We start from the raw sequence: 25,388 nt of genomic DNA on the forward strand, positions 1-25,388 counted from the left end.
ATTGTCTAACACAGAGTAGGTACAAGCAATGGGGAAAAGAAACAGCCGCTGAAGCCATCACTGGAAGAGACTCACCTTCATAGTGGTCCCAGCTCCCTGTGGTAAGCAGAGAGACTGTTCTTGGGAACAGGCTAGCATCACTATGCTTGCGTGTGCATATGTCCTCTCTCTCTCCTTTTCTCTCTCTCACTCTCTCTGACTTCCATATCTCATCATCATCCTTATGTCTCCCAGGAGACTTTGTTTCCTTTCTTGGTATTTGTGTTTGGTCTCTGTAGACTAGATTATTCTCTCTTGGCCAAGGAGAGTCTTATTTCACAGCCTTTTCCAGAAGGCTGGAAATTCTGCTTAGGAAATGCTCAGGAAATTCTGCTCAGGAAATGCTTGAGAGTGACAGTAAATCTCATTTCTGAGTTTTTTTTCTTCAAAGATTCCAAGTCATCAATTTGGGATTGTCTAATTAGTCATTCTTCTTAGTCACTTGATATTCAAAAGCAATGTTGTAAGTTTATCAAATGGCAAAGCCTGTGGGTCAGGAGACATGTGAACTAATCATACCATTCTAAATAGCTCCAGCATCCCAGCTACCGTTTCCTGCTGGCTTTGGAGCAGGAAGAACATGTGGCCATAGCCAGAGTTGGCCAAAGGGTGGGGTGGTCAAGAACCTTTCACCATCCCATTCAGGAACATGTTGACAAGAGGCAACCCCTTCTCAAGGCTGCCTTTGCCTTAAGGAATACAGGTGGGAGACACTCTGAAAAGGTAAATCATTTGTCCAATTCTAGGCGAAGGTGGAGGTTGGAATGTCTTGGGGAAAACTGAAGGGGATTCACTTCAGAAAATGAGATGATAATTAAAATAGAAAATTACACTGGGTGTGTGTGTGTGTGTGTGTGTGTGTGTGTGTGTGTGTGTGAGAAAGAGAGAGAGAGAGAGACTAAATCCTCATTAATAATAAATACTCTTCACAGCACCAAATATGATCTTTCTAACCTTAAAGCCATAAGGAAGCTATCTCCTGATTTATTCTAAATAGCCAGTTATCAGATAAATCTTTTTTCTACATCACCACCTTGGTAGAACAACTGATTCTGGCCCTGTCATGGGTGAAGAGTGGCCCCCAAAAGAAAGATCCAAGTCCTAACTCCTAGACCTACAAATGTGGCCATCTTTGGAAATAGGATTTTGCAGACTTAATTAAGGATCTTGAGATGAGATTATCCTCGATTTAGGGTGGGCCCCAAATCCAATGACTGGTGTCCTTATAAGAGAAAGGAAAGGGGGATTTAACACACAGATGGGGTAAGCATAATTGTGAAGATGGAGGCAGACACTGGAGTTAGGCCAGAAGCCAAGGAACGCAAAGAGTGGCCAGCAGCCACCAGAACCTAGACGAGAAGCATGGACTGAATCCTTCCTCAGAGCCTCCAGAAAGAACTAACCCCGATGACACCTTTATCTTGGACTTCTGGCCTCTATAATTGTAAGAGAATAAAGGTTTGTTTTAAGCCCCCCAGTCTGTGCTAATTTGTGGAAGCAACCCAGGAAACCAATATAGGCCCCAAGCCTCAGGTCTAAGCACAGAAGCAAATAGGGAATGATGTACAGAAAATACTATTTTGAACTACTGCAGGAACTTGCTTTACCAGGACTTCTACAACCCTTGAACATGAATAATTTCTATATTTAGACGGAAGGATATGTCTAAATTCTAGCAATCTTATCTGAAAACTTTATGACAGTGAAGCAACAGGCCCATGTTGCTTCGTACTCTCATACCCTTGGTTGAATTCAGGAAACCTGAGTGGGCCCATCAGGGTTTTAATCGCAGAAGAACCCCATAAGCCTCATGAGGACAGTGGCTGGACCCCATGGTGCTGACAGCCATCCTAGACGGTGGATACTTAGATGGAGGCTGCTGCTTCTCCTCTAGGACTACATCCTGGAGATGGAGAACAGGCTCAGCCTGCAAAGGCAAATGCAGCCCAGTCTCCTGCCTTCTGTCTTACTTTCTGGCCCTCGCCTTGTGTCAGGTACTTGAGAGAGCACAGCCATAGACTGAAATGCATCAAATGATTGATTCAGCACCAGTGGAAAAGAGGCTGTGAGTATATGGTGCTGTTGGGCAGAGGGAGGAGGGCGCTTACCTTACTTGGGGTTTGATGGCTAATGGAGCAGAACAAGAAGTAGCCACCCACCAACGTGGAGGTATCGTGACGGATGGCAGAAGTGGCCATTTTGGGCATTAGCTCAGCGACAGAATGACGTCCATGTCTAGAAGGAACATCATATCAGGGACCAGGAAAAAGTAAGGGCAAGAACAATGGTACAGGCCACTTTAGAAAACCCTATGGAACCCTCAACTAAAAGAGATGATTTGAGAGTTGACCTTGTAGCTGCTTTTAGCTAATGGAAGTTGGAGCAAAAGGCCATAGTGAGCTCTCACCTCAAACCTGTTAGGATGGCTACTATCAAAAAAACAAACAAACAAACAAACAAACAAAACAAAACAAAAACAAAACAAAACAAAAAACATAAAAAAGCAACTCCCCAAAACAAAGCAACAACTGTTGGTGAAGATGTGGAGAACTTGGAACCCTGTGCACTATTATTGAGATGTAAAATGGCTCAGCCATTGTGGAAAACAATACAGCACTTGCTCAAAAAAATGAAGACTAGAATTACCATATGATCCAACAATTCTACTCACTTTTGGGTCTATATCCCAAATAACTGAAAGCAGGGTTTTGAAGACATATTCGTACACCTTTGTTTATAACAGCATTATTCACATTGGCCAAAGGGTAGAAGCAAGCCAAATGTCCACTGATAAATGTGAACAACAAAAATGTGTCACATACATACCATGCAATATTATTGAGCCATAAAAAGCAAGGAAATTCTGAGATGCATTATAATATGGATAAACCTTAAAGATACTTAGCTAAGTAAAATCAGTTAATCACAAAAAGACAAATACTGTATGGCTCTTAGTCTTATGAGGTACATAGAATGGTCAAATTCAGAGACAGAAAGCAGCATGGTGCTTGCCAGGATCTGGGGAGTGTGGGAAATAAGGAATTAGAGATTAATGGGTACGGAGTCGGTTTTACAAGACAAAAAGAGTCTGGGTATGGGTAGTGATGACAGGTGCACGAGAGTGTAAATGTACTTAATTCCACTGGACTGTATGTTTAAAATTATTAAGACAGTAAATTTCATGTTGTCTGTATTTTACCGTGAATAAAACAGAACAGAAAAAAGCCATGACTTCCTTACCACTTCTACCCTGAACACCGACACACACACTCTACTACCTTATCCCCACATTCAAACATGTGAGGCCATCATGACGTGCAGAAACTCAGTTCACATTCCATGCTGCTGAGCAAAGCCTGGAGATATCTGTTCCAGTATGACCAGGTCTATAAAATATATTGCCCTTTAATGTTTAGGACCTGATGGGTACCGTAAACCATCTGGCTGGGGGAAAACACACACACACACACACACACACACAAACAAACAAAAACAAACAAACAAAAATACCTGAAACTCACTTTGACTCCCTGTCTCCTTTGTATTTAGCACCCTCTGGCCAGGCCTTGTTCATTCTGCCTCCATGATACGTTTTAGATCTATCCCTTCCCTTCTATTCACAAATCCAGTTTAAGTCCTCCAGGTGGGTTTAGCAACAGCCTCCTTGCTCATCTCCCTGCCTCCAGTATCACTCCTCCAAGCCTCATCTTCCCCAGGGCTGCCAGGGGGACTCTGCAAAAAAAAAAAAAAAAAAAAAAAACCTTAGTCTGAACATGTCCCGGCTCTGAGAACCTTCCAGCAGTTGTCAGCATGTGCTCCCTGAGGCTTGAAAGGTTGAAAGGATCCCCCCACCAACCCCATTCTTGGGACCAGCCTGACTCCCTAGCCTAACTTCCCACCTTCTGCCAATTCCTAACTCCTGATATATCTTCCAAAGGTTACCCTCCAGCAATATTAATAATCATTTTCTGAACATGCTGTCTCATGCCTATGATTTTTCACATGCTTTGCCTGGGTTGGAAAATGCCCTTCTGACTTGCCAACCTGACAAACTGTAGTTAGCTTTCCAAACCTAGCTAAGAGCAGACACTTCTCTTATCTCCCCATCACACCTCCATCCCACTCTGAACAAATTCACCTCTCCATGCTCTCTCATTTAAACATTATTTGATGTGCACATCACAAGGCTTGAGACTTTGTAATTTTTCTATATGCTTCACTTAAAGCATATACTTCACTTGAAGTACAGAAAAAGTATAGAAACCTCAGAACCTCAGAACCTTAGAACTGAGGTTTCTTGGGGTACCTGGGTGGCTCAGTCAGTTAGGAGTCTGCCTTTGGCACTGGTCATGATCCCAGGGACCTGGGATACAGTCCTAGGTCAGGCTCTCTGTGCAGCAGGGAGCCTGCTTCTCCCTCTCCCTCTGCCTGCCACTTATCCTGCTTATGCTCGCTCTCTCTCCACACCCCCCCCCACCACCCCTAGTCAAATAAATAAATAAATCTTTTTTTTAAAAGAACTGGGATGCCTGGGTGGTTCAGTCGGAATAAGCATCTACCTTCAGCTCAGGTCATGATCTCAGGGTCCTGGGATCGAGTCCTGCATGGGGCTCTCTGCTCACTGGGGAGCCTGCTTCTCCCTCTGCCTACCTCTCCACCTGCTTGTGCTCTCTCTCTGTCTCTCTTTCTCTGACAAATAAATAAATAAAATCTTTTTTAAAAATTTAAAAAATAAAAATTTAAAAATAATAAAAAAAGAACTGAGGTTTCTTAAGAGTATTGTACACTTAGTATGTGATAAATGTCTGCTAAACGAAATCTGTTAGAGTTTAGCCATTAAAGTTGTCATAATGATAAGACGTCTTCCCATAATCATAAAATTAGAACACAATTTTATTAAAATTAAGTGACCATAAATATTACTTTATTAAAATTAATGTGATCATAATTATAAAATTTCTGTTAATCAAGGAACTTTTACATTTTCAAGGAACTCCAGACTCCATCTGGTCCTGATTCTCAGCCAGTTCTATTAGAGTATTAGGATGTGGGGCCTAGGCATCAATATTTTTTAAAGCTTTCTAATGGAATAAAGGACTTCAAAACCACTCAGGACCAAGCTTAAAAAACTCTGATCTTATCTATTCACCTTTGAGTGGATATAACTTCCTATATCCATTCCAGGAAGACAGACATATCATTACTTTTTTATTTATTTCTTTTTTTTTTTTTCAGTCTCTGGGGACACAATGCTACACCCTCCCTTACCCTGTAAAATAGCATTCCTCTTTAAAATAAATAAATAAAATCAGGGGTTCAAAGAAACTAGTAGCTTTCAGAATTTATTTTTCAAATACAAGATTGTTTTTATAATTTTAAAACAGTTTCAAAGTCCCTTTCTGAGCATCTGATCTTTTATCCCCTGTTTGGCATGATGTTCTCTTAATTTGCTATCTGTTTGAAAAATAGTTTCAGCATTACTATTTCCTAAGAAGTGTGGGGTCATGACAAAATGAGCTGGCTAGCAGAGTTTATTTTTAGCCCTGGTGACTCTCATCTAAGATCCATAGTGAATGGTAACGCTCAACTTCTTTTTCCTGACCTGACATTTTCTATGCTCGTGAGCAAGTCATCCTTTTCAGGGAACATCCCACCTCTGAACCTTTCCTTATCTACAATTATTTATTAGCTCCCAAGCCAAAGTGAAGCCTTAAGACCCCTTGATATAAAACTGTGAGAGGTCCCTTCAACAGTGCTGTGTTCTGTATTACAAACAAGGGCATCTGTGTAGGAGGCCATCTGGAAGGAGCAAGATTATGAAGATGACCCAGGAATGTTCTGAATCTGAAAAATTGCATGTAAATCTTAGTTTCTGTCATTAATTTAAGAAAACACCCCCTTTTCCCCATAAACATAAATCACTTTTTTTACAACCTCAGGCCTCAACCAAAATTCATCTGTCTTTTACAATCATCTGGAACAGAGCAGAGTGCTGTCTGACTTCTCATTCGTCTCCCATGCCCACATGATCTTTCTCACATACATCCTTCCCTCCGTTTCTCCACTGTTCCCTTCGTTGCCCCCAAGTGTTATTTCCATTTCTCTACTGCTTCCTTTCTTTCAGCCATGACCAGGACTCACCGTCCTAGCTACAGAAACAAGCCTAGCTAACTCTCTTCCTTGCTTTCTCCACTCCTGTGACAAATAACCACAAACTTAGCAAATTAAAACCATACACCAATGGTCTCTTATGATTCTGGGGGGTCAGAAGTCCAAAATGACTCTGATGAGGCTAAAATTAAGGTGTGGATAGGGCGCATTCCTTCTGGAAGCTCCACAGAAAATCCATTTCCTTTTCTCTTCCAGCTTCTAGAGGCTGCCAGCATTCCTTGGCTCATTGTCTCTTCTTCCTTCTTCAAAGCTCATCCTTCCCATGTCTGCTTCTGTCATTCCATCTCCTTCTGCCGTTGACTCTCCTGTCTCCCTCTTATAGAGCCCCTTGTGACCACACTGTGCATTCTCGATCATCAAGCATAATATCCACATCTTAAAATTCTCAGCTTAATTACATCAGCAAAGTCCTTTTTGACATATAAAGCAATATATTCACATATTGCAGAGATTAGAATGTGAATGCCTTAGGGAGAAGGAGTATTATTCTTCATATCCTGAAGATTTCTAGCCAAGAACCACTCTGATCACTTCCTCCTTTTACTGCTAAAGCAAACTGAATTGAAATGTACCCCCCACCCCTGCCAAATTTATGTCCACTTAAACCTCAGAATGTGACCTCTTCTGAAAATAGGGTCTTGGCAGATGTAATCAGTTAAGACAAGATGAAACCATACTGGATTGGAGTGCACCCTAAATCCTACATGACTGATATCCTTATAAAAAGAGAAGATGGGGATACTGAAGCACAGGGAAGATTCTATGTCACAACAGACATAGAAACAGGAGTGATGAAGCTACACACCAAAAAATGCTGAGGATTACTGGCAACCACCAGAAGCTAGAAAGAGCCAAAATGGGATGGCTTGATTTCAGACTTTTGGTCTCCACTACCAGGGGAGTAAAAGTTTCTGTAGTTTTAAGCCTCCAGTTGTGGTATTTTGTTATAGCAGCTCTAAGGAACTAATACAGATGTGTTGAAAAAGAGGTACCTTATTTTGTTCATGTGCCAGGTTTTACTGGGAGATAGTCTGACATGGTAGCTGACCAACCCCTAAATGCTTTCTTTGTTTCATTTATAATGTACCCAGATCTTTGTAGATTATTGGCTCTGTGCCTGGGCCTTCTTCATTTGAGGACCTCTGACTGTCTTCCAACACATACGAAGTCAAGAGTGTCTACGTCAGGGGTCAGCAAACAGTTTCTGTAAAGGTACAGATGGTAAATATTTTAGGCTTTGTGAACCAGGAAAAATCAAGAATGTTATATAGATACCTATATAAAGAGAAAGAAACAAATTTCCACACATTTTTTACTGACAAATTTAAAACATAATAATAATTCAGTACCTTTTTTTGGTAATAAGCATATAATGCAATTTTTTATATAGGTCTACAGTTAGAAGAAAAAAATTCTTTTTGGGGTATGAACATATCATTTAATCGGGGCTCAAATGTAATTGGCAAATCATCATTGCTAATGCTCATTTGTTAACACTGATCTGCAATGAGATTTCACCCCACTATTTCAATTCAAAAATGAATAGTGCGTCTTTGAAAAGGTCTCATACAGAAAAGTCCCGCCAAATACTGATATCAATTCAGAAGCATACAATTTTAATTGAGCATACTGACTGCTTGAAAGGCATTTATAGAGTTCTGTTAAATTTTTCGGCTGGTATTTGTCTTTTAGCATATCATTATTTTGCAGATTAATCACTTCCAATTGAAGGTAAGACAGAAGCTCCTCAACTGCTCAGTTAAATAGATTCTGAAATATGGAAATCTTTACACTTGCATTTTGATCCAAAAAACTGCTGCTGGAGCCAGTTTGAACTTTGGCAGATGTAATCAGTTAAGACAAATTTGTCCACTGAAAATTTGCATGGAAATGGAGATCTCACTTGTTTTATCTTTTGACACCACTGTACATGTAGAAGGCAGCCCGAGACTCAAATGACGTTAATTGTCAAAATGACTTTTAGCAGTGTAAGTTTCTCAGATGAGTGTTGTTTGGCTTTGTGACTTCAGTTTGAATTCATTAAAAAACACTAAGAATGCAGGAAAAACTAATTTTCAGAGCCACTCAGTGTTCAATAGTAGTGGCTGAAGGCAGTGCTTCTCATTTCAAAAGACTTCAATCCTAGCCCTGAGCTCAAAAAATCACAATAAAACCTTACCATTGCCATTGAACTGCTGTTTGGCACAAGTCAAGGTATTCAGTTTCTTTCTCTGGCAAAAATTCTTGGACCCAACTACAGTTACATCCATGAGAGCAAATGAGTTCACCAATAGAGCTACTGGATGGAGCTATACATGATAGATTCAAGTACTTTCTGCAAAGTACCTGCTAATGAAGAACACAATAAATAACCACAGGCTTTGAACACATTATACTCATTACGTTTCACTGAAAGGCTAAGTCTCAACAAGTTTATTTTCTCTGGACACATTTTTTGGCTGCCACAATCAATCATAATTTAGTTAACTCACCATTGAAAAACAGCTTTCTTTGCTTGGCTAACAAGTGGGCCACTCAGAAATGTTCCCTGGTAGCAGGCTCATTTTCATTGTTTTATTTATTTCTTTTAAGATTGTATTTATTTATCTGACAGAGAGAGAGAGCACAAACAGGGAGAGCAGCAGGCAGAGAGGGAGGGAGAAGTAGGCTCCCTGTTGAGCAGGGAACCCAATGTGGGGCTCAATTCCAGGGCCCCAGGATCATGAGCTGAGCAAAAGGCAGACACCTAATTGACTGAGCCACTCAAGCACCCCTCATTGTTTTATTTTTGTGAAGAAATTCTACTGTGATGAGAACCTATTTAAGTTTTTCTAATTTTTCTAACCATTGCTTTCCTGCAAGCTAGGGATATTATGATGATTAATCTGGTTAAAATTACTCTTTTAGCACAGCTATGGCATCGGACAATATGCAGAATGCTTTGCCACCTAATTCTGTAGCAAAATCATACATACATTATTGTGTCTTAAAAGCATGATTCAAAGTCTACTTTTCCTTTCTTGTTTTGACTTAATGGATATTTATTGTAAATGTAAATGAATAAATGAGGGTAAGAGAAAGAAATAAAGAAGGAAAGGAAGGAAAAGAAGGAAGAAAGGAAGAAACAAAAGAAGAAGGAAGGTAGGGAGAAGAAAGGGCAAAGGGGAAGAATGTCATCATATGACATTTAAAATGCTATGGAGTTATAACTGTACCACAGCAATTTGCAGGGTGCCAAGCATTAGTCCAAAGTGATGAGAGTGCCATACACAGTCTCACAGGGCAACTACTCAATTCTTCCACTATAGCTCGAGAGCATAGGGACAATATGTAAACAAATGAGTACGGCTATGTTCCAATAAAACATTATTGTGGACACTGAAATTTGAATTTTATGTTACTTTCATTAAATATTCTTTTTTTTTTAATTTCCCAATCATTTATAAATGTAAAAGTCACTCTCAGCCTATGGACCATATAAAAACAGAACACGCCAGATGTGGCTGGTGGGTTATAATTTGTTGACTCCTCTGTAGGTTCTTTGGTCATTTCCAAAGTTCACCCAGCTAAATATCATAAGATGCCCTTAAGAGAGTAGTCATCATCATCACACTACCTGGGATCCACACAAAGAAGGTTTTTTTTTTACCTATTTCATGTTCCAAAATATATATCCCATGAAGGTTCCCAGTCCCAACATGCAAAGAATTTGAGTCATCACTCCCATTCTCACGAGATAAAAATTGAACAAACTCAAAAGCAATGACTTCTTAGATCCATCAGAAAATTGAAGTCACATGGCAAAGTGCCACCCTAACACTAGAGAGACAGGAGAATACAGAGAAACAAGGTTGAGATTAGGTTACTTGGAGGAGAAGCCATTAGAGCTAGTAACTGGTAGGAACATTTAAACCATAATTGATACATTCCTGGAGGCTATATAGACTAATTTCATACTTGAAAACCGTGGGGGCTCAATCTTAGGAAACCTCCACACTTTAGTGGGTTTTATCTCTAGAAGCCCTTCATGCTCTCAAGATAAAAATTAAAGAAAAAAAAAAGTTCTTTTATCTATTCTTGCTGGGGGGGGGGGAGTAAACATTTTGAACTACACCCAGATTTTCTCCATAATAAAGGCCAACCCTAAAGGGAAACTATCAGAGGCTTAGCTGGCCTGATCAAAGGGCAATTAAGACAACTCCAGTCCTTTCCAGCCTTCCTATCTCCTATAAGAGGAGAAAAAAAGGCTAAGAAATGGTTCAGGAGGTCATAACCTAGAGACTCAGACCACTAAAAAAATTGAGATTTAATATAAAATTATAGTTTTCCTGCTCTCTGTCTTACCACCACATCAACTGGGCTCTAATATAATAAAAGTAGATTACAACTGGGGAAAAAAAAAAAAAACACAAGACACAAACTCTGTTTATGAATAAAGTCTTAGGGAAACTGAGAGACAATAAGCTGGGGTGGGGCATGGGCTGTGAGTAGGTAAACAAAGGTAAACAAAGGTAAACAAAAGGTAAACAAAGCCTCTGGAACCTATAGCTACAGAAAACATTAAATACAGCCAGACTAAAAAGACAAAACAAGCATCAGAAACGAAAAGATGGCACTGATTTTGGAATTTAAAGGTAGGGGGTTTAACTATGATTAATTTGTCAAGGATTCTAATGGAAAAAGAAAAAGCAGACAACATCCAAACACAGATGGTTAACATAACCAGAAATGAAAATTGTAAAAAAGAAAGACAACATTTTATCTATAGAGGAAAAAAAGATAAGAATTACACAAGATATTTCTTCAGAAACCATACAAACAAGAAGACGGTGTAATAAAATACTTTAAAGTTTCGAAAGGACAACTGAGAATTTTATATCCAGCAATATTATCTTTCAAGATTGAAGGAAAAACAGTCTCTCAAACAAAAATGGAGGGACTTTATCACCAGTAGACCTTGCAAGAAATGTTCAAGAAGTTCTTAAGAGAAAAGGAATATGCTATAGATCAGAAATTCCAATCTACATTAAAAGAAAGAAGACTATTATAGACCATTTCATCCAATAATAAAGGAAGATAAAATAAAGTCTTTCATTTTTCTTATTCCTGATCAATCTAATGGATAACCTTTCCTTTAAAGTAATAACAGCAGCAATATATTGGGTGATTATAGCATCTTAGAAGGGATGGGAAGGAGGAATTAGGAACGCTCTGTTATAACGTACCTGCACTACCTGTGAAGTGGTATAGTGTTGAAAGTGGACTTTGATTAATGTGTAAATGTGTAATGCAAACAAGAGGGGAACTATTACACCTTTTCAAAACAGAAGTATAATCAAGATGCTAAGAGAAAGAAGAAAATGGAATAATATAAACTGCTCAATTAAAATCGGAGAAGGCAGAAAAATGGGAAGATTAAAAAGAAGCAAAATATAAATGCAGTAAATAGAAAAAAGTTACAAACATGATATATGTCAATCTGACCCTATCAATATCACATCCAATGTAAATGTTCTAAATATAACAATTAAAAATCAGAGATTATCAGAGGAAATAGAAAAATAAGATCCAAGTATATATAGTCTCTAAGAAACTCACTTTAAATATAAAGATACAGATAGATTAAAGGTAAAAGGATAAAGAAAGATAGACCATGCCAACATGAATCAAAAGAAAGCTGGAGTAATTGTATTAATTTCAGACAAAGCAGACTTCAGAACAAAGAAATTCAGAGAGTAAAGAGGGTCATTATATAATGATAAAGGGGTCAGTTCTCCAAGAAGACATAACAATCCCTAACTTATCTATATCCAACAACAGAGTATCAAAAGAGTTGATAGAAAAACTCACAGAACTTCAAAGAGAAAGAGAAAAATCCATTCTTTTGTTGGAGACTTCAACAACCTTCTGTAAGCGATCAGCAAATTCAGAAAGATATAGTTAAGGATACAGGTGAACTAAACAACAGCCTCAATTAATCAGATCCAACCGATATGTATAGATCATTTCATCCAACAATAGTTGAATAAACATGTTTCTCAAGCTCACACAGAACACTCACCAAGACAGACCACATTCTGGGCCACAAAACATGCCTTAGCAAATTCAGAACAGAAACCATACAAAATATGCTCTCGGGCCACACTGGAATTAAACTGGAAATCAATAGCCAAAAGATAGCTGGAAAAAATCCCTAAATACTTGGAAATTAAACAACATAGTCCCAAATAACACATAGGTCAAAGAAGGAATTTAAAAGTAGTTTGGACTTGACCTCAGCTATAGCAGACTTCTTACTAGGCATGTCTCTAGAGGCAAGGAAGACAAAAGCAAAAATGAACTATTGGGACTTCACCAAGATAAAAGATTCTGCACTGTGAAGGCAACAATCAACAAAACTAAAAGGCAACCTGTGGAATAGGAAAAGATCTTTGTAAATGACATGATGGATAAAGAGTTAATACCCAGAATCTATGAAGAACTTAACTAAACTCAATACCCCCAAAATAAATAATCCAGTTAAGACATGGGCAGAAAATGACATGAACAGACATTTCTCCAAAAAAGGCATACAAATGGCATAAAAAAAAAAAAACCCACACATTAAAAAAAAAGTTCAACATCACTCAGCATCATGAAAATACAAATCACCACCACAATGAGATACCACCTCACATCTGTCAGAACAGCTAAAATTAACAACACGAAAAATAACAGGTGCTGGTGAGGATGTGGAGAAAGGGGAACACCCTTACACTCTTGGTGGGAGTACAGACTGGTGCAGACACTGTGGAAAACAGTATCGAGTTTCCTCAAAAAGTTAAAAATAGTACTACCCTGTGGCCCAGAATTCCACTACTACATATTTATCCAAAAGATACAAAAAGACTGATTCAAAGGGGTACATGCACACCAATGTTTATAGCAGCAATGTTCACAATAGCCAAACTATGGAAAGAACCCAGATGTCCATCAACAGATGAATGGATAAAGATGTGATATACATATATACAATGGAATATTACTCAGCCATCAGAAAGAATGAAATCTTGTCATTTGCAATGACATGGTTGGAACTAGAGAGTAGTGTGCTAAGGGAAATAAGTCAGTCAGAGGAAGACAAATATCAGACGATTTCACTCATGTAGAATATAAGAAATAAAACAGATGAACATGGGGAAAGGGAAGGAAAAATAAAATAAGCTAAAAAACAGAGAGGAAGACAAATGAGAAGAGACTCTTGACTACAGAGAACAAACTGAAGGTTGATGGAGGGAGATGGGTAAGGGATGGGCTAGCTGGTTGATGGGTATTTAGGTGTGCACTTGTTGTGATAAGCACTGGGTAAATGATGATTCACTAAATTCTACTCCTGAAACTAATAATGCACTCTATGTTAACTACCTTGAATTGAAATAAAATCTTTGAAAAAAAAAGTAGTTTGGACTAAATGAAAATGAAAATGCCACCTATTAAAATGTGTGGGAGGCAGTGAAAGCTTAGAGTGAAACTTACAGCATTGAATGCATGTATTAGAAAAGAAGAAAGATCTTAAGTGAGTAGCCTAAACTTCCACCTTAGGAAATACAGGAGGAGGTACAAATGAAGGCTGAAGCAAGCAGAAGAACAGAAATAATAAAAATTAGAACAGGTATCAGTAAAATAAAAGACAGGAAATTAGTAAAGAAAATCAATAGAGGCCCCAAGTTGGGGTCCCTGTTCAGCAGAAAGTCTGCTTCTCCCTCATCTGCCCTTCTCTGCACCCACTTGTGTGCTCTCTCTCTCTCAAATAAATAAATAAATAAAATCTTTAAAAAAGAAAGAAAGAAAATCAAGAGAGAAATCAAAAGCGGTTCTTTGAAAAGATCAATTATATTATAAACCCCTAGCCAGGCTATCCACAAAAAAACAAACAAACAAACAAAAAAACCCACACAAATTGCTAATTTCAGAAATGAAAGAAGGGTAACCACTACTAATTCCATGAACATCAAAAGGAAACATAAAAAATGTTATGAATGGTCCTATGCCCCCAAATTTCATAAGTTAGATGCAACAATCAGTTCCTTAAAAGATACAAACTTCTAAAACTCACAAAAGGAAAAATTGTTTAATTAGATAGACTATACCTATTAAATAATCAAGAATTAATAACCTTCCAAAAAGAAAATATCAGGTCCAGATGGTTTCACTAATGAATTTTACCAAACATTTATAGGAAAAATGATGCTAATCCTCTACAATCTCTTCCTGAAAACAAAAGCGGAGGGAATACTTCCTAACTCACTCTAGGAGACCAGCATTCACAAAACAAGATAAAAACATTATAAGAAAGGGAAATTGGAGACCAGTACCCTTCCTTTACAGAGATGCAAAATCCCCAATAAAATATTAGCAAATCAAATCCAACAATGTATAAGAAGAATTATACACCTATAACTAAGAGGGATTTAGTACAAGTATGCAAGACTGCTTCAATACCCAAAAATCAATTAGTGTAATCCATCACAACAGGCTAAAGAAGAAAAATCATATGATCTTAATAACAGATGCAAAGAAAGCATTTGGCAAAACCTAACACCCATTGATAAAAAGTAAAAAGATCCTCTCAACTAAACTAGAAATACAGAGAGACTTCATCAACTTGTTAAAGGACACATCTATTTAACACACACACACACCCAAGACTAGCATCATAAAATTTTTACCACCTTTAATGGTGAAAAATGGGATGCTTTCTGACATCATACTGTACCTTATTATGAAAAGGTCAGCTAGGTAGATACCAGGAAAGATCACCTTTCCTGTAATACCTTCCTGGGCTTACTTACCAAACAAAAAAACACCTGTTGGCTCCACCTTTTTGTACATTGCCATTTCTTAGAGTCGGATCAATAGCCCCTCAGTAAATAAGTCCCTACCCTCATCCTCAAATCATTTCTTTGGATTCTCCAAGCAGTGATCTCTTCTTTATTATTATTGCTATCATTAATTTTTATTTATATATGAGAGAGAGAGAAAGAACAAAGGGAGGGTCAGAGGGAGAGAGAGAAGCAGACTTCCCACTGAGCAAGAAGCCCTATGCGGGGCTTGATCCCAGGACTCTGGGACCATGACCTGACCCGAAGGCAGACACTTAACTAACTGAGCTGCCAGGCACCCTAGTGATCCCTTCTTAAATAATCTTTTTACTTCCTGTTATATTATACACACTCCTCCCAGACCTTAAGCCCTCTTTACCAATTTATCTATTTAATTTATACTTATTTCTTTTTTTTTTAAAGATTTTATTTATTTAACAGAGAGAGATCACAAGTAGGCAGAGAGAGAGGCAGAGAGAGAGGAGGAAGCAGGCTCCCTGCTGAGCAGAGAGCCCGATGCGGGGCTTGATCCCAGGACCCTGGGATCATGACCTGAGCTGAAGGCAGAGGCTTTAACCCACTGAGCCACCCAGGTGCCCCCAACTTATACCTATTTCTAAGATAAAATATTATATGCCTTCTCCACAAAAAAAAAAAACCATAATCCACCTGATTTTGAATAAAAACAACTCTAAAACAGGGTACTTGCTCATCCTTCCCTAGGCCTTCATCTCAGTGCAGCATTTTAGAGCCTGTATTAATGATGAATGATGAAGATGATGATACTGTACACACCTAGAGCACTTCTGTTCTGTTGAATTTTCCTGGTTCTGCTGCAACACTGTTGATCAATTAATAGTTTATGATCCCATCTTTAACTGAGAGCAAGTATTCAGAAGAGAATAAATCTCATAACACTGAATGGTACATTCATATTGTCAGAGGGAAGTCACATGCCACCTTACACTTTACTCAAAGCTACTCAGAGTTAATAATGAATTACTCATAGCCAAAATATTCCCTGCAAATGGCATTTCTGTCTTTATATTCTGTTGCTTTTTTTTCCCTGCTTTTTATGTTCTGATGCCTTTTTTTTTCCCCTGCAAATCCAGAATTGCATAACGGATGGTGCCACAAATCTTAAGTTTTGTAGACATTTGTTTAAATGTGAGTTTCAAAACCATGACTGTCTAGACAGTAAAACTAGCTGAATACAGGGAATTTCCAATTTCCATAAATACAAATTAATAGCAAAAGAAAGTTAAGGAAACAAGCCTGAAAACATGATGTTGGATCCCCAAGGATGGGCTATCAGCTGGTTGAGAGTCAGGAGGAACAAGTTAGCTTTAGATGGTTCATATACAGAAGCTTCTTAAATATAGCTTCCATAAAGACCCCACATGATAAGGAATAAGTGGCAAGAGAAGTAAAACAGAACCACAGCAATGAAAGCAGTCTATGGAGTAGAGAAGACACCCAAAGAGATTATGTATGGTTGTACAAGTTGTACACTTACAGCGTTTGGCGTTACATTCACACTGTAGTCCTTATAAATCATGTCCCTGGAATTGTGCAATACACAACTTGTGCTGCTATAAGGAACAACCTGAAAATATTCTGATGTTCAAATATAATAGCAAATGCATGCCAGTAAAGAGCATAAATTTATGTCTGAAGTTATAAGCTTTATAAACTGGATTTATCTAGAAGAAAAAATCAATAAATCAGACTTCATCAATATTGAAACTTTTTCTATATAAGAGACACTATTAAAAGAACAAAAAGACAAGCTACAGACTGGGAGAAAATATTTGCAAATCATATATCCAGCAAAGGTCCCATATCCAGAATATCATATGTTTAAGTACATGAAAAGATGCTCAACATCATTAGGCCTTAGAGAAATGCTAATTAAAACTACAGTGAGAAATCACCGAAATCATTTGTTCTTAGGAAAATACCAAATACTTACAAGGATGCAGACCAGGGGCAACTCTCACGCAGTGCCGATGGGAATACAAAATGCTACACCCATATTGGAAAATAGTTTGTTAGCTTCTTATGAAGTTAAACATACCCGTCATATGACCCATTAATTCCACAACTAGCTATTTACTGTAAAGATGTGAAAACTTATACAAAAACATGCACACAAATGTTTGCAGCAGTTCTACTCATAACTGCCAAAATGGAGTAACACAAATGTCCTTCAGGAGATAATTACAGGAACCCTACTATATCCATACATTGAAATACTAAGAAATTGATGTATTGTAAAAGGCATTCTGTTGAATGAAAGAAACCAGTCTCAGAAAGTTAACTACAGTAAGGTTCCATTTGTAGGACACTGTAGATGGAGGTGGGTGTTGTCATGGCTTAGGAGTGTGGGAGGGGTTGACCACAACATGAGGGGATTCTGGGAGATGACGGAACTGTTCTATAGTATGACTGGGGCAGTGTCTACATGACTATTCATTCGTTAAATCTCAAGGCACTATACATCAAAAACAAAGTTATTTTTATAGGATATTAATTAAATGACAAAAAGCATTTTTTAAAAAATCCCAAAGCAGTCCTCATCTCTCCACTTCCTGCCCCCCCACACTAATCTCTGTCATTTTCAGCTCTCCGGGGCCAACTCCAAAGACTCCTTAACCAGATTTCCTCCCAATTACAATCTTCAAATCTGTTTTTCAAATTAATTGCAAAATTAACAATTGTACAAAAAGTAAAAAAGAAAAAAAGTCACAGATCTAAATAGCTGTGCCCCCTTTAGACTGCACATGTACACCACTTCCTGTGGTATCCCTGAAATGGAGACCCAATGTGAAATTAAAATCAGCATCTGAAGTAATATGGGCTTGTAATAGGTCACACACTCATCCCATAGCTCAACAAAAACAAAGAAACCATGATTGTAGTGCTGGAAAGAGTTTTTTTTTCTTATACCCAGCCCATCTTGCTCACTTCACTGGTTCATTTCCATGTCTCCCACTCTAACCACAAGCTCCACTTCCTCTAGCAGGTGCTAGAACTGAATTTCTAGCTGTTCCAACTCAGTAGATTCTTTGCCCTGTTGCCTTTTGTCATGTGGACGTGGAGCAAAAGTCAGTGAAAGAATTAACACCCCAGGCCTGGCAAAACTAATGCCTGGCAAAGAGCAACACCGCCCAGAGATAGCAACTATTAAACAATGAATTGTCTATTGAGGAAACATGAGCCAGAAGAAGAAATAGAACTTCCCAAAGGGATGCTCAACAAACAAGCCAACAACACAAAACAACACAAAACAAAAAACCACCAGATTTAAAAAATGAAACAAAAGAATTTCATCTCCATGTTATTGCAGGTGTTTCAGGTTTGACTAGATGAACCTGAGGCAAACAATTTCAAAACAACAACAAAGTTCTTAAATATGCATTAGTATAATTTAGCAGGTAATCAGAGCTGCAGAAAACTACCTTTTGTGGGAATAATTAGTATAGCATAGCTACTCAGAGGAAACTCACTTGCTGCTAATAACGGATGCTCAGGTGGTGATCATTCTATCACCCTAACCAATTAAGGGTCTTAAAAAGGAGGAGGGAACCCACACAGGGAAACAGAGAGGACTGAACAGATGGGGTGGCTCAAGGGCTCAGTGAAACCGGAAGCCTTCATGGCAAAGTGAACAACTAGCCTGAAAATGCAGGCAGTTCAGGGACACACACAGGCCTCCAGGCCCCCTGGGCCTGACAGCTGGGAATATGAGCAGCAAAAAGAACCCACTGGCAGGTACTGACCACGTCCTCCGCACCAGGTGCACGACCTGATAGGAGCCTCCCACACGCTCCTGTGGGCGGAAGAAAGAATTGAGGCCATAGGAGGCTTTGTAATCCATCAAGGTCACACAGCGAAGAAAATTAGGGAGATGGACTTTAAACACAGGCACTCTGACTCCTTAGTCCACGACCTTCACAATCAAGGATCCAAAACCATGCTTTGGTAACCCTTCTACCATCTTTGATAACCGGTTTCACAAGGACAAGTCTTGGCCTCTGTTCAAAAATTTCTACTTGCGACCCTCTCAGAATTTACTTGTTCTCAGAACTCTGGTCTTTGAGCAGGGATAATATGTAAAATAAATTTAAAAATAAGTAATTGGTTAACATGTTAGTATGTTATCCCTTGATCTTAGCAATGTATTTACAACTCTCAGAAATATAATGTTATAAAAAAAAGACACAGTTCTAGTTTCACACATGGAGGCCTCACCCTGGAGGAGAAATTTTGGGGCAAGCCCACAATTTTCTTTAGTCATTTATCATCACCCCATAAAAGCCAGAAAATAGAAGAAACAGAACTTCCCAATGGAAGCCAAAAAATGCACTGGAGCTACAAATGGGAAAAAAGTAATTTTCTTTTGACTATGTTAGGTTTGCTAGTAAGTTTCCTTTAGGTTGTAAGAAACAGAGATCCACTCAAGTGGTGTTAAGTAATGGGGGTTTATTGTATGGGTAGATGAGTAAGTAGAAAGTATAGGATTCTCATCTTCTGGACTAAACCACATGGATAAAGCGGAACAACAACACAGGCTGTTCCATATTTATATAAATTATATGTAAATATATATTTATATGTAAGTTATATGTAAATATATAACAAAGGTATATATTCAAATGGTTTATTATATATAATAAAAAATATATAATGTATATTATATATATACATATATATGTATATCAATAAAAGGTCTATTCAGCAAATAGTGCTGGAAAAACTGAATGCCCATATAGAAAAAAAAATCAATCTCAACATTACCTCAGATCATACACAAAAATTCATTGAAAATGTATCATAGACCAAAATCTAAAGGCTAAAACTATATAATTTCTACATAAAAACATTTTACAGAAAATTTCTACAGTAAATCAACGTGACTTTGGGAGAAGCAAAGGCTTCCTAGATAAGACACAAAAAAACATAAACCACATTCATTGTTTGTGACAAATGAACCATATTTATATTAATACAGGGAAAGTGGGTTGGGGTGTATGAGAACTCTGTATTATTTTCACAGTTTCTTTTATAAATCTAAAAGTATTCAAACTAAGAGGTTTATTAAAAATAGCATGAACCATAAAATTTAAAATAGCTAAGTTGATAAACTAAAAACTTGTGCTCATTAAAAAGACACTATCATGAAACTGAAAAGACAAGCTATAAACTGAGAAAACTATTTGCAAATCATATATCTGACAAAAGAATTGTATATAGCATATATAAAGAACTCTTAAAACTGAATAAAAAAGCCAACTACAATTTTAAAAGATTTAAATAGACATTTCACTAGAGAAAATATATGGATGGCTCATAAGTACATGGGAAAATACCTGGCATTAATTACTAGGAAAATGAGATATCATTACACCCTTACTAGAATGGCTAAAATTTCAAAACAGACAAGTCCATGAGATAGAGGATGCAAAGGAACTGGAACTCTCATTGCTGGTAAGAATGCAAAATGGTACAGACACTCTTTAAAAGTGATTAGCAATTTCTTAAACATCCCCTTGCCGTGTAACCCAGTAACCTTCCCATTGTTCTCATTTCTCTTCCCAAGAGTAATAAAAATATTAGGACCTCTACTCAATGGTTCACCATCCCCAGAAACTGGAAACAGTCCAAATGCCCGTGGACCAGTGAATGAATAAACGTCTATACAATGTAATGGTGTTCTACAATGGAAGGAGTGAAGGGACGCCTGGGTGGCTCAGTCGGTTAAGCAACTGACTCTTGACTTCAGCTCAGGTCGTGATCTCAGCGCTGTGAGACCAAGCCCCACAGGTGGCTCCATGCTGTGCATGCGCAGAGCCTGCTTAGGCTTCTCTCCTACTCCCTCTGCCCCTCCCTACTCCCTCTCTCTCTCTTAAAAAAAAAAAAAAAAAAAAAGAGTGAAATACTGATGAACACAACATGGATGAATCTCAGAGATGAAGGCAGCCAGATGCAAGGGCAACACACTGCACGATTCTATGTATCTGACATTCTGGAAAACTCAAAACTGTAATTTGCCAAGGACTGACAGCAGAGGAAGAGTACTGACTACAAAGGACAAGAGAAAATTTGGGGGCGTGGTAGATTCTGTATCTTGATTGTGATGTTTATTAAATGACTTTACACATTTGTCAAAACTAATCAAAGTATATACCAGGGAAAATCAGGCTGTATATAAATCATACCTCAAAGTATTTTGGTTAAAAGCAAACTGGGGAAATATCTCCCATATTACTTTACATACTTCTGTTTTTCATTAACATGAGAGCACTAAATGGGCTATAAAAACATGACTTTCACAACTACATAAAATTTCACTGTGTGGGTATATTGTAACATAATAGTTGTCCCACCACCGGATGGTGTTCAGTTCCAGTTTTCTTCTGTATGTCCTTACATGAACGTCTCTGTACACCAGTTTAGTCTTTAATCTCTGATTATTGCATTAGAACAAGATTCCAGATGTGAAATTACGGAGATAAAGGATGCGCAACAGATTAAGCTTCTGAATATTTATTGCCAGTCTGCTCTCCAGAACAGGTGGGAAACAGCTTACATGCCCATTGTGATAAGAGCGGGTGTATAACAGAAGTCTTAAATACATATTTTTCTAAAATATGAAGCAATCATACAAGAAAAGACTTCCTCTACATATCTGAGGGACAGAGAACCCTGTCAGATCTAGAATACCAAACTAAAAGATGAGAAAAAGATCTGTGGGGTAGTGAGAAAATGAACAAATGTGCAGAAAAGATGATCTTCTGGGAATTTCCAGGAACCCTTTATAAGCAAGGTTTTCTCAAATGGTATTTTCTTCTCAAGAAGAGAGATTAATTTTTCCATTTTTAATACATTATTTTGTGTAATAACAGCAAAATAATTCATCAGAATCCCTTAAAAAAAGATTTATTTGAGAGAGAGCACAGGAGTGGGGGGAGCAGCAGAGGGCGAGGGAGAAGCAGGTTCCCAACATGGGGTTCAAACCTGGGACCCTGAGGCCATGACCTGAGCCAAAGGCAGAAGCTTAACCGACTGAGCCACCCAGGTGCCCTCACTGGAATCCAACTACACTCCTATTTTCAAGAGCAGTCATGTATTTCAACCAAGATATCCCTCTCCTTTTACCCATCAGTACTACTTAGTCAGAATGCTGGAATTTTGATAATCATCTTCCACCATAACAAATACCGTATTCCACAATAGAATCCTAGGCTCACAATATTTCTCCCATGTGCTGGTCTTCAAAGCATAGTTTATCCTAACAGATGACTCTTTTATATTAGAAACAGGAAACCGTATGCATTAATTTTTTAGTGAAGTCCCTATTCAGACATTAGCTCTGCCATTAGTAAGATAAACATTGCTTACCTAACATTTTAACTAAAAAGTGACCAAACCAGAAGACCTAAACCTGGACAATATTAAGTTCAGTTTCAAAATGTCCTCATGATGAATAAGTCACATTTCTGAACCTCAGCCATCTGATCCTGGAGTTCCAATCATCATTTTCCATCATTGACTTGAAAAATGAACAATGTCTGTCTGAATAATTCCATCAGAAACCCTCTTCTCTCAATGATTCATGCAGATGGAAATTTTGATTGTACAGAATTCATGTAAAATTTTAACCTGCGTCATGAAATTCTGGAATAGAAAGAACCCTATTTTGCTAAAATCCTCACAGTGGGTTGGTAGTTGTGCTGACTGTAAACTCAGCTTTCAAACACTTCGCTCTCTGTACTCACCCCATCCTGCCTTGCTCTCTGCTCCACATGGACTGGAATAATTCATTTGATTGTACATTTCAGGTTTCTCTTGCCAGAATGCTTGATCTGTGAAATGAATTAAAAAAAAAAAATCACACCAATAAATACAGAAAACAAAATGGTGGTTGCCAGAGGGGTGGGAGATGGAAGGATGGGCAAGATGGGTGAAAGGGAGTGGGAGGCACAAGCTTCCAGTCATGGAATGAGTTAAGTCATGAGGATAAGAGGTACAACACAGGGAATACAGTCAATGATGTTGTAAGAGTGTTGTGTGGTGACAGATGGTAACTACGCTTGTGTTGAGCATAACAGTGTATAGAGTTGTCCAATCACTATGTTGCACACCTGAAACTAGTATAACATTGTGTGTCACCTATACTCCAAAAAAAAAAAACCCCCACACCCGTGAAAGTGCCATTCCAGACCATCTTTAATAGTCCATTATGTCTTCCAGAATTCAGAGACCAAAGCCAGCTTCTAAAATCAAAGAAACATACTTAGAAGGATTTTTTAAAAACAATGCACATCAAGTTCTAGGTCTGATTTATTTATTATTATTACATTATTATTTTTAGGACCTCCTTTTATTTTTAAGGAAAATGCCACAATATTTGAATCATTTAAAAATGATCTGAATAGACAATCAGAATAAGTATCACCCCACCCCCGCACTATGATCCCCTTTCCTTTTCTCTCTCCCCCCTCTCTCTCTATCTTTCTTTCTCTCTCTCTCTCTCTCACAAACACACACACACCTATTTCCCACAGACTATCAGGAACCTATACAAGGTGCCCCCTCCCCCTGGCCATAGCCCGTACACAGAATCCACCAGCACTCAGGACCAGACATCCTGACTAAGGCCAGCCCAGAACAAAATGGAAAGAAACAAAGCGCCCCTCAAACCCACTCTCCCTGCCACTTCACCGTTCTCTCTGCTATGAGGTCTCCCCACCTCCAACCCCACTTGGCTGTCACAGCCCCTTCTCTAACTACCTGCAAAACCTACCTTGTGTTTTATTCCTGCAGCAAAACACAATAAATGTCCAAAAAGGACTAAGCCCTCCTAGGCCAATGAGTCGGCAGAAAAAAACACTAGATGGAGAATGAGATGATGAAAATTCTCTTTCCAGCTGTACTGCTTCCCCGCTGAGGCCAGAGAGTGAGGCTTTCAGCCAAGAGCAGTCTAGCTCCACATTCAAAAGCCCTAGAGCCCAAATGCATTTGCTCCCAGGTTTGGGGACTCATCCAACAACTCTCTCTTGAGCCCCTTCTGGATTGTTTTGCTTTAAAAAATCTAGCTCCAGAGTAAACTAACTTTTGGGGGGGAAAGTATGCATGATTCACCAAGATAATAGGCCCATCCGGGAGCCGCTTCACTATAAATCACCCATATCCCCAAAGCACTGAATTCTGCCCTATACATAATGAGAGAGAAGAAGCAAGCTGACACCTGCCAAATGACAATGGAAAAGCAACAGAGGTTATGGAGTGACCCACCTGGTGGAGAGGCTGCAAGCACAGAACATAAGAACCACACCACAGACACACACCCCCCCCCGCCCCGCCAGCACCACCGAGGCAATCATTTACCCCTAAAACAGATCTTGGCACAAAGAGGCCCTCAATCAATTTTTGTTGAAACCAACTGAGAAGAAAAGGCGCAAAGTCTGGAAGAGGAAAATCTACTTGTTCTAGGATGTTATAAAGAAAACAGGCGCTCTTACCAACACCAGCCAGAGGATCAACCTTATAGGGCAGGAGAATGAGTGGATTCTGTTGATGGGGTTTTCTCCCCCAGACTGCCAGGGGGGTAGCAGATCCATCCTTCTGCTGTGAAATGGATAACTTGTACTGGGGGGGCGAGAAGCTCTGGCACAGAGGGATACAGTGGCAGCTCTCCCCCTTTGCCGGGGCGTGAACTTCCATGCAAAGACCCACCCTCCACGAGCGCCCCCTCTTCTCTCACCTCCCTGCTTACTCCCACATAGCCCATCCTTACGGCGGCCATCCCTGGTTCCGCGTCCATTATCCCGTTTTGTTTTGTCGTGTTTGTCAGCTCTGTAGTTTATCTAAGCAAAACCTCTATTTCTCACAGGCTGCAGCACAAGGGCTCAGCATTTGTGAAACGAGAAGAACTTCGCGAGGCTGAAGGGAACTGGGATAGACTCAGAACCTAGTCCACATCCTCACCTGGAGCCGTCTACGGAGCTGACGTCATCTTTCATCAGAAGAGGTGTGTGCAGGGGGGCGTGCAGGGTTTCCGCACACACAGGCTCTCTGACGGCACCTGTGGGGGGCGGGGGAAGAACAGTTTAAAACAGCATATGATCCCATTGATTCCATCTGTGGTCTGCTTTTGGACTGGCCTACAAGTAATTTGAGACAAACGTTATATTAAATAACCTTCTCCTTCACCTGCTACGACAGCTAGAGCAGGAAACCCATACGATGGCTTAAGATGTAAGCCAGATTGCCCTGAGATCCTCGGCCAAACTAAACAATTCATCCCAGGAG

At 38.9% G+C, this 25,388-nt stretch overlaps 1 long non-coding RNA gene across 3 annotated transcripts; it reads right to left on the reverse strand.

The window, feature by feature from the left end:
* Positions 1-3,648: 3,648 nt before the first annotated feature.
* Positions 3,649-25,154, reverse strand: LOC116568608. 3 transcript variants are annotated; one of them, XR_004276701.1, is made up of 4 exons: positions 23,881-23,955; positions 22,853-22,939; positions 7,298-7,414; positions 3,649-3,771 (listed from the first exon to the last, which is right to left on the reverse strand). It is a non-coding gene; the product is annotated as an uncharacterized LOC116568608 (long non-coding RNA). The 3 variants fall into 3 exon arrangements; XR_004276702.1 differs by lacking the exons at positions 3,649-3,771; positions 23,881-23,955 and adding an exon at positions 25,065-25,154 and having other exon boundaries at positions 6,483-7,414; XR_004276700.1 differs by lacking the exon at positions 3,649-3,771 and having other exon boundaries at positions 6,483-7,414.
* Positions 25,155-25,388: the final 234 nt, after the last annotated feature.

This window comes from Mustela erminea, chromosome 11, assembly GCF_009829155.1.
Source record: "Mustela erminea isolate mMusErm1 chromosome 11, mMusErm1.Pri, whole genome shotgun sequence".
Lineage (NCBI taxonomy): Eukaryota > Metazoa > Chordata > Mammalia > Carnivora > Mustelidae > Mustela > Mustela erminea.